This window comes from Ptychodera flava, chromosome 7, assembly GCF_041260155.1.
Source record: "Ptychodera flava strain L36383 chromosome 7, AS_Pfla_20210202, whole genome shotgun sequence".
Taxonomy (NCBI): Eukaryota; Metazoa; Hemichordata; class Enteropneusta; family Ptychoderidae; genus Ptychodera; species Ptychodera flava.
This window is the reverse complement of record NC_091934.1, coordinates 27560912-27570911: the sequence shown is the minus strand read 5'-3', so window position 1 is coordinate 27570911 and position 10000 is coordinate 27560912. Positions and strand designations below refer to the sequence as shown.

The 10000-nt window shown below is 38.4% G+C and overlaps 1 protein-coding gene across 2 annotated transcripts in view; it reads left to right on the top strand.

Moving 5' to 3' along the window:
* Window positions 1-10000, top strand: part of LOC139137145 (E3 ubiquitin-protein ligase MIB2-like) — a 53645-nt gene that overhangs the window by 618 nt on the left and 43027 nt on the right. The window lies entirely within an intron of this gene.

The following is a 10000-nucleotide window of genomic DNA, read 5'->3' as shown; positions in this document are numbered from 1 at the left end:
GTGTTATGCCCTAGCCTAGGATTTGTGACGCTATGGTCCGTCTGTTTATAGGCCATGATTAGTCTCAGACGAGGTGGCGAAAGGTGGAGATAATTCGTCCAGCTGGCAGACTTCTTGTTCACCCCGTGTCTGGAAAAACCTTTAATTTTATGGAAGTGTAAATGAGGTCTCCATTTTGAAACAAATTTGATCCACCCTAACGACTTCGATCAAAAGGTGAGAATGGCCACGTTTGGTATCACCGCGGTGTCCTGTGAGGCTGTATGAGTCTGTGACAGCTCGACACCGACACAAAAAAACGTGTAAACGAGCTTCATTGACCCGTACCGCTCATATGTACCGACGTAAGAGATGACTTGCTCATTCTGGGTTCGATGAGCCTGTGTCCACAGAAAATGTCAAGGCCTTCTTCGGCAAACATACAAAGTTAGTTTAAGCTTCTGGTCTATATTTACAACACCACTGGGAATATTTTATTTGAAATTTGGGACCGGTATAGTGTCGCTACCATATTTGCTTGACTGTAACAGTGTATACCTCTCAGTCTGTCTGTGTATGCCCACTCAATCTCATTCCAACCTCGTCATTTTTCAATGACACAGTATAGACACACCCTGTGCAGGAGTACTGTTGTCGCCGTCCACAATGAATAGATGACACTCCGTGTATCAGAAAACCCTCCCATAGGTTAACTTAGAAAATCCTAACGCACTCCCATTTGCAAGGGGATGTTCATAATTGGCCATATTTTGTAATTTCATACCACACCTCCCAGCACGTCAGTGTGGTTTTAGGCAGTCCCTTCCTACGAAGCATGAGTGGCAATTATAAACACATCAAATGGAATCTATTGAATTTTTCCATACTTGATATCGCTGCCGGAATGATGATGTTCAGTGGGAATCAGCCCTGAAGAGCTTTAACTGTAAACCACAACTATCTCATGGTAAGTCTGTTGATGTAAAAACAACGCGAAACACCACAGATTCAAGTGGATGTGATTCCCTTGTAGAAAGTGTGCCCTTTGATGAGAACAATGCAGCGATCTTTAGATTTGAAAAGCATTGCTTCTTTGTTAGGATGAACCAGATAACCTTGCCAAAGAAAATTGTTTTCTCCTATAAAAAGATTGCAAACATCCCGGTTTCAGTGAGTTCAATGCCAAATAACATTGGACGCTTCTGTTTTGATCATCCTGCTTAAAATTCCAAGCGGTTGTTTCTCCTCTTTCGTCACGACTTTGTGTTCACAGCGGTGTTATGTAATGGCAACAAGCAAGGTTTATTGTGATTTGTACTTTTGCCAAAGCAGTCAGTAACAGAAAAAAGTATTCTCTGTGAAAAACGTCGAAGGACAGTCCTGTAGAAATCTTCAAAATTGTAACATTTATAGTCAACCGTCTTCTGAAAAATCACACCCCCCTCAAAGAGTATAACCATTTTCAACTGTAATACTGCAGCCAACACTGTGCGTATATTTTCTCATTTGAATGTGTAAGGAAATTCAAATACTCACAGTTTGTTCTATATGTATGTCAAGTTATGGTTCCAAATCTTCATGACAAGCTTATACATGATATTATAGCTTAGAAACAAAGAGTACATAAAAAAGATAAAATATATATCACATGTACAATGGCTTCTTGAAGAGTATCTCAAGAAATGCACAGGACAAATTTTACTATTTTTAGGTATTTGTTGAAATAATTTGATCTTTATGCTCTCACTGTAAATGACCAATTACTTGACACCTGAGTAAGTTGTAAATCTCTGTTAGATAACTTTAAAATCAGCAGGCAGGAAGTTAGGCCACTTATCAGAGAAAATGTCTCTCATTTCAATGTCAAGTGCTTTACAAGTTATCAGGTTGTCTGGTTACAGGCTAATGATCAACTAGCTGTTGGTGTGTTGACTTTTATCATTTAGGAAAAGGATGTACAAGGCAATGTTCCGGCTTCCACATCAGGATATCTGAGTTTACACAGATCTCACATATCTTAATTCTGCTGTCTTTGTATTTCCCTTGAAAAAGCTACCTCTATACTACATAATTCCACTCCTTTTTGCCAGCCAGTACTGTATTTCTGCTCCATGATGCTATACTAAAAATCAAGGAGCAACGCATCAGCATAATGCTGTGAAATTGTTCATTTTACAATGATTTGTACTCTTGTCACCTGACTCAAACTATTAAAATCAAGTTGTCAATTCTATTGTGTGGATTGACATGAATATTCTGAAATGGAGGTGAAAAAGTGAAATCATAAGTGATCATGTGTTTAAGCACATACAAGAATTAATCTGAATCATAATTTTCATTACAAAAAATGAATACCTGTATACTTTATCTGTGCGCCTATCACTGATTATCCTTCTACAATAAATTTACATTTTTCCCAGTAGTAACACAGGAACAAATAAATAGAAATCACTTCTGATAAGACCCACGCTTTATTGCCACACTGCACTTTCAGTGGCAGCTCAGGAGAGGTAGATCTGAGATGTCATTTCTGTCTGGCTAATTTGTTGTGAGGCAGATTTCTCGGAATAATTGACAAACTTGACCAAGAGCAACCTTTCAAATCTGGAAACGAGTGAAAAAGTACTCCGGTATTCTTCAAGTGACATGGGTTGTCTTCAGTTTTGAACAGTTGAAAAATTGTTGTCATGCATTGTAATGAATGAGGCGACTTCTCCTTTGTGATTAGGTCATCAAGTATGCAGATATGCTATCTTTTTGAAAAGACGTCACACGACATACAATAGAAGTACATTTCCTCTGTTAATTAGAAACTGCAGTGGTGGTTTGTTACTCGTTCAAAAAATATTTATAAATAATTAGCAGAATAACTCAAGCATATTTGGTATGAAAAATGAGATTCTAACAATCTTAGTTGAATAGTCACTAGATAGGTGCAGTGTCCGCGTATACCGCCAAGCCAAATCAACAAAAACATTTTGTCATATAAAGTATATCAAAACATTCGGTTATAAGGAAAAGAATTTAAATGATTGTTTTGTGTGGTCAGATAAGAAATCAATAAAACACATAGTTGTGGTCTGTGAGTATAATGAAACGTGCTGATATGCTTGTTTGTGCCATATTTCTATTGACTTCCGTTTTTGTGGATTTTATTTTCAGCCATTATTTCTCTGAAGAGGCTATTTCTCTGAAATTACGGACCACCATAACAGAGCTATCCATAACTAATGAGTAAAGTGCCTCAGAATCATACATTATTGACTGTACATTATTATTATATGACATAAAGAACAATCTCGTTTATTGGATTTGTGGTAATTTAATTTTTGCCTTTGCTACTCTGACTTTGATGCGGTCTATTGAATGATTGATTGATTTATTGTTATGCTGGTCAGCAGGGTTGGCTGAATTCTCACCCAAATGCCAACTTAATGTCCAGCAAGGCAGGAAAGGTTATGATATGCTTTCTGTAATTTATACTTTGGTCAAGCTGTCTGTGTTTTACCGCAAAACTCCCGAGTTCCTTTGTTCAACCCCACTTTCTGACCAGCGAAAGGAACAAATTTGACCGCTGAATTAAATTAGGCTGTATCGATGGATTCGTGTGGTGGGGTTAAGCATTATACTTCCTTGAATTATCGGTTCAAATACGTACAAAAGATATTTAGCACAGGGTGAGCTTGCTAAAAAACGTAGGCTTGTGGGTAAATTTGCATATCTATATCATTAAGAGATAACTGCACTCATCCAGTGATGTACAGTAAATGACAAAATACTGATCATTAATTAGCATTCATTTGATGAAATCAGGCAAGCGTGAAACAATTTCTTTGCAGAAATAAAGTGCAATATAGGTCTTAGATATAAAAAAGGAGACACATTGCCTCTTGCGTACGTGGTTTCATCTCAGCTCAGAGCAGGCAATATCAATTACATGTCAGGTTGTTACGGATAGACATTGCAAAGACACCTGAGCTGAAAACGGAGACAGAAAGACGAAATGCTTCCAAGTCTCAGTTAATGGGTTCTCTTTCTTACCCGGCAGCGTGCCATTCCGACTGCCGATTTACCCTGACTAGTGTGCATGAATATTTCACATCGTTAAGGCCATTACTTTCATTTCCCTGTTGGGTGATTTAGAAAACACATGTGATGTCAAATTATCTATGCAATTAAAGAAGTGAGTCATTCAGAAATTTATAGTTTTGTGTTCATTATTTCATCAAAGCTGTAAATATTTCTCCGATCACACTATAAATATTTCCACTCTTTGGGATGAAATGACTTTCCGTTTATTTAATTCATTGAAATTTGAAACAGCCAGGATAAATATTTCTCAATATTGTTACGTGCAGAGAAAACGAACAAAAGGGTGAACTCAGCAGTTAACGTTTAAACAAAATTTATTACAAAAAAAAAACTAATTGCTAAGTCAGGGATAGAGTACAAGCTTTAAAAGTGTACAGACTACTTATCTCAGCTGGGACGGCAAAGCTCCAGTCTCAGAGTTGTAACAGTCAGTTGAATGAATGAACAGTCCTTGCAGGCTTGCAGCTGCACAAAGTCCACAGTATAAATCCAGCGTTGACAGTGAAGGTCTTGAAAAGTCTTGAGAATGACTACTGCTGGAGTTTATAGTAACACACAAGAGACACGATCCCAAAAGTCTGACTGGAAGCTGTGCACGTCCCTTTTATAAAGGCATATAAGAACAATCTAGAACTTTTATTGACATGCTAATTACTGTTCTAAAATTATCTCCCTTACACAACTAATCAACTTTCCAGAACATTCCAAACATGACTAATTGAATTCAAGGTTGTGAGGTCATCAAGGGCAGTGACCTTGAGAATGTTCTAGACTAATTGAACTCAGGTCATGATGAGTGTGGGGGAAATGACCTACATAACACACCCCCTCTTCAAAAAAGAAAATTTTTCAATGAAAAATCTTTCTTTTACAAATGTAATCTTAAAAGTGTGAACAACAATAAGTTCTAAATACGAGAGAGACAGTCTGCAATTAAATTGTCTCTGCCTTTGATATGTCTAATATCAAGATTAAACTCCTGTAACATTAAACTCCATCTTAGCAATCTCTGATTTTTGCCTTTAAATTTCTGCAGAAAAACAAGAGGGTTGTGATCAATATAAACCACTATTGGCTGATTTGAAGAAGTAACATAAACTTCAAAATGCTGTAAAGCTAATATCAAAGATAAACACTCTTTTTCAATTGTAGAGTAGTTTCTCTGGGATTTGTTAAATTTGCGTGAAAAATAGCAAACAGGATGATCTACCCCATGACTATCCTCTTGCAATAAAACAGCACCAGCAGCCGTATCACTAGCATCTACAGCTAATTTGAATGGCAAAGTGAAATCTGGTGCAGACAATACTGGGGCACTTTGCAGTATGGCTTTAAGTGTATCAAATGCCTGTTGGCATTGCTCTGACCAAACAAACTGTACTTTCTTTTTTAAGTAAGTTAGTCAAAGGCTCAGTAATTGTGGAGAAATTTGGACAGAATTTTCTGTAGTAACCAGCCATACCGAGAAAGCGCATCAGTTGTCGTTTGCAGTTTGGTATGGGAAAACTTGAAATGGCACTGATTTTGGCATCAACAGGTTTTACCTCACCCTGTCCTACAGTATGTCCGAGGTAAGTTACCCTTGCCCATACAAACTCAGATTTGGCAAGGTTGACAGTCAACATTGCTTTACTCAGTCTCTCAAAGAACTTCCGCATGAGCTTGATGTGTTCCTCCCAGGTGTCACCATACAGAATGACGTCGTCAACGTAAGCTGCACACCCGTCTAGCCCGGATATGACGTCGTTGATCATCCGTTGGAACGTTGCCGGAGAGTTCTTCATTCCAAATGGCATCACCTTGTACTGGAACAATCCGTCTGGCGTAACAAAGGCGGATATTTCACGAGCACGATCTGTCAGAGGGACTTGCCAAAATCCCTTCAGTAGGTCAAATTTCGTCACATACTTGGCTTTTCCCACTCGGTCGATGCAGTCATCAATCCTCGGGATTGGGAAAGTGTCTGTCTTTGTTAAAGTGTTGACCTTCCTAAAGTCCGTGCACATACGATAACTGTGATCTGATTTGGGAACAAGTATGCACGGCGAACTCCAGTTACTTTTACTGGGTTCAATAAAGTCATTGTCCAGCAGGTATTTGACTTCTTCCTGGAGATATTTTGCGTTTGTTGGATTCAGTCTGTATGGATGTTCTTTTACAGGCTTACTGTCCCCAACATCAACGTCGTGATAGATGACGTTTGTCCTCGTTGGAACATCTTGAAACAAATGTTCATGGATTGGTTCTTTCAGCTGTTGTTGGTGTTCTGGCTGGAGGTGTGCCAACTTTGTAGACTCCAGCTTCTCCAGGATTCCTGAGTTCTGAAGCTTGACCGAGCCCAGCTTTGAGTTTAGAGTATTTTCACTCAAGTCAGTTTCAGTATTACTATCTTCATAATGGTTTGAACTGACTGCACTGACAGGCTGAGTTATAGTAGGATTATCCCTATCAAAATATGGCTTAAGCATATTTATGTGACATAGCTGTTTTTGTTTTCGCCTGTCAGGTGTTATTATGATGTAATTTAAATCACTCAATTTCTTATCAATTAGATATGGCCCAAAGTAACGAGCATGGAGTGGTTTGCCAGAATTGGAAGTAGAACAAGAACTTTTTGACTGGTTCAAACTTCCGTTTTGAGGTGTTTTTATCGTATTTGGTTTTCATTGACTGCTGAGATGACTCAAGATTTTCTCTGGCTAATTCACATGCTTTAGAGAGTTTTGTACGAAAATCTGACACATATTGCAAAATATTCAGACAATCATCATCGTCTGATAGGAATTCCTCTTTAACGAGCTTAAGTGGGCCACGGACTGTATGTCCAAATACAAGCTCAAATGGGCTAAAACCAAGAGACTCCTGAATTGACTCTCTAACAGCAAAGAGCAGAAAATGAATTCCTTCATCCCACTGCTTCTCTGTGTCAAACAGTAGGTCCTAATCATGTTTTTCAAAGTTTGATGAAATCGCTCAAGAGCACCCTGACTTTCTGGATGATAGGCGGATGACCTATACTGTTTAATGCCTAGCTGATCCATTACTTGTTGAAAAATACCAGACATAAAGTTGGAGCCTTGATCAGACTGGACACATTTAGGGAGGCCGAATAAAGTGAAAAATTTGACTAAAGCTCTCACTATAGTCTTTGTCTTTATATTTCTCAGTGGTATGGCTTCTGGGAACCGAGTTGATGTACACATTATTGTCAGCATGTACTCATTTCCTGATCTTGTTTTTGGTAGGGGCCCAAACACAGTCTATTAGTATCCTACTAAATGGTTCTTGAAATGCAGGAATTGGCTGTAAAGGGGCCTTTGGAATGGTCTGATTTGGCTTTCCTACCATTTGACATGTGTGACAAGTTTTACAGAAATGTGTTACATCCTGCCTGAGATTAGGCCAATAAAAGTGACTGAGAATTTTGTGATAAGTTTTCCTTACTCCCAAATGACCAGCCCAGGGGGTTTCATGGGCTAGGCGCAATATTTCAGCACGATAGGGCTTTGGAACGACAATTTGATGTTTTATAGCCCAATCGTCATCAACCAAGACATCTGGAGGTCTCCATTTACGCATGAGAATACCAGATTTTGTATAATAGGAAACAGAGCTATCTGAAGTTTTACCTTCATCATCTACCCTGTCAAACAAAGACAAAATATCTGGGTCTTTGTGTTGTTCTGCAATGAGATTTGATCTAGAAAATGTCTGACTTTGGTCAGCAGAAGTTTACTGGAAGTTTCAAATCCACGAGGGATAACGGAATAATCCGTGTCAAACACCTGACTGAGAAAGGTGTCATTTAAGTCAACATCTGTGACATTATTTTTGAGAGTATTTTGATTCTCGGAAGTTTTCTTTGACATGGCTCGAGTAATGGCACATGATGGAAAAGGCCGGGAATGTCTTCCTCTATTGGCTCTGGATTTTGATCTAAACTAGGATTATCAGTCACAAGTGGATTAGTAATGACCTTGTCCCCAGCAAGGTCGTTTCCAAGAAAAGGTGAATCCCTTCAAAAGGCAAAAAAGGCCTAATACCTAAAGCCACAGGTCCAGAAACAAAGTCCGAAGACAAATAGACATTATGGAGAGGAACAGGAATGTAGTCATTACAATCTACCCCCTTAATAAGAACTTTAGAACCTGAAAATGACTTTTCAGAAAACGGCAGGGTATCTGCCAACAAAAGAGACTGGGAAGCCCCGGTATCTCTTAAAATTTTGACAGGGGTAGCGGAAGAGAAATCACTAGAAAGTGATATAAAACCATTATGAATAAATGGCTCGAAAATACCCATAATGCTATCTTGAGAAGAATTGACCTTGACCTCATTAATTGGGGATGAGAGGGGTTTAACCTCAGAAAATGTGTTGCACACATTATTAGACTCTAATTGAGTTGATGAAGAAATAAAGCCGGTGGGCTTAGATCCACTTTGACCACTCTGACCTTCACGTTTTCTTTTCAATTTGAAACACTCTGACATAAATGGCCGTCTTTCTTACAATAATTACAAGAAAGTGTACCAAACTGTTTGTCAGAAGGAGATTGAGACTTGGGATCTGATGATGTGGGAGTGTTACTTGAACTCTGTGAACTGTTGTCATTTGATTTTCTACTGTCCTTTGAGAAATTCTTGGATGAAAAGGAGGAGTTAAATTTACCTGCATTGTTTCTGTAGGAAAAGGACTGGGATGGTTTGCTGAGAAATGAAGATTTGTGGGTCAATGAATAATCATCGGCCAAACGTGCAGCAACCTCTAATGTATCTGCCTTTTGTTCATTGATAAACGTCTTGATGTCACTCCGGATGCACCTTTTAAATTCCTCAATCAAAACAAGCTGTCGTAATTTGTCATAATTCTGACTGACCTTTTCAGAAGAACACCAGCGATCAAACAGTTGTTCTTTTGTTCGAGCAAATTCAACATAAGTTTGATCCTTCACCTTCTCACAATCCCTAAATTTCTGACGGTAAGCTTCAGGCACCAACTCATAGCCCTTGAGAATTAATTCCTTCACAGAATCATAATTTGAAGCCTGCTCTACTGACAACTGAATGTAAATTTCTCTGGCTTTACCCACCAAAGCACTCTGCAAAAGCATAGACCAGGACTCCTTAGGCCAATTCAGACTCTGAGCAATTTTCTCAAAATGAAGGAAATATTTATCAACATCCTTTTCTTGGAAAGGGGGAACTAACCTGAAATGCTTAGTGATGTCAAACTTGTCTGAAGGGAAGAATTTTCCTGATTGTCCAAGCTCTAACGTCTCATTTCTAACTGTAGTCGATGTTCTTCCAATTCTCTCTCCTTTTCTCTCTGCCTTTCTTCCATTTGTAATTCTTTGTCTTTCATTTGTAATTCTTTGTCTTTCATTTGTAATTTTTCCTGCCTTTCCCTTTCTTCCATTTGCAATTTTTCCTTTTCTAATTCCAATTTCTTAAGCTCCAAATCTGCCTGTATTTCTAATTCTAATTTTTTGAGTTCGAAGGAAGACTCAGGCTCATAATCTTTTAAGGCAGACTCCTCAAAATGGCCAGAATTAACTAAATGTTTTGCAATCTTGAACTGAATTTCTCGCTTGCGCATAGATCTTTTGACATCTACTTTAAGGAAATTTGCCAGTGCTATGAGGTTGTCTTTTCTGAGGGAATTAAATGTGTCCTGATCAAGGTCATCCATAAATTCGTCTGGCTTGAATTCCGCCATGATTGAATTTCGCTGAGTTCACAGTATACAGTAGTTTTGAAAAGGCTGTCAAAATGTTTCAAACGGCTCAAAATATTCGTATCCCGGACGAGCCCCCAATTTGTTACGTGCAGAGAAAACGAACAAAAGGGTGAACTCAGCAGTTAACGTTTAAACAAAATTTATTACAAAAAAAAACTAATTGCTAAGTCAGGGATAGAGTACAAGCTTTAA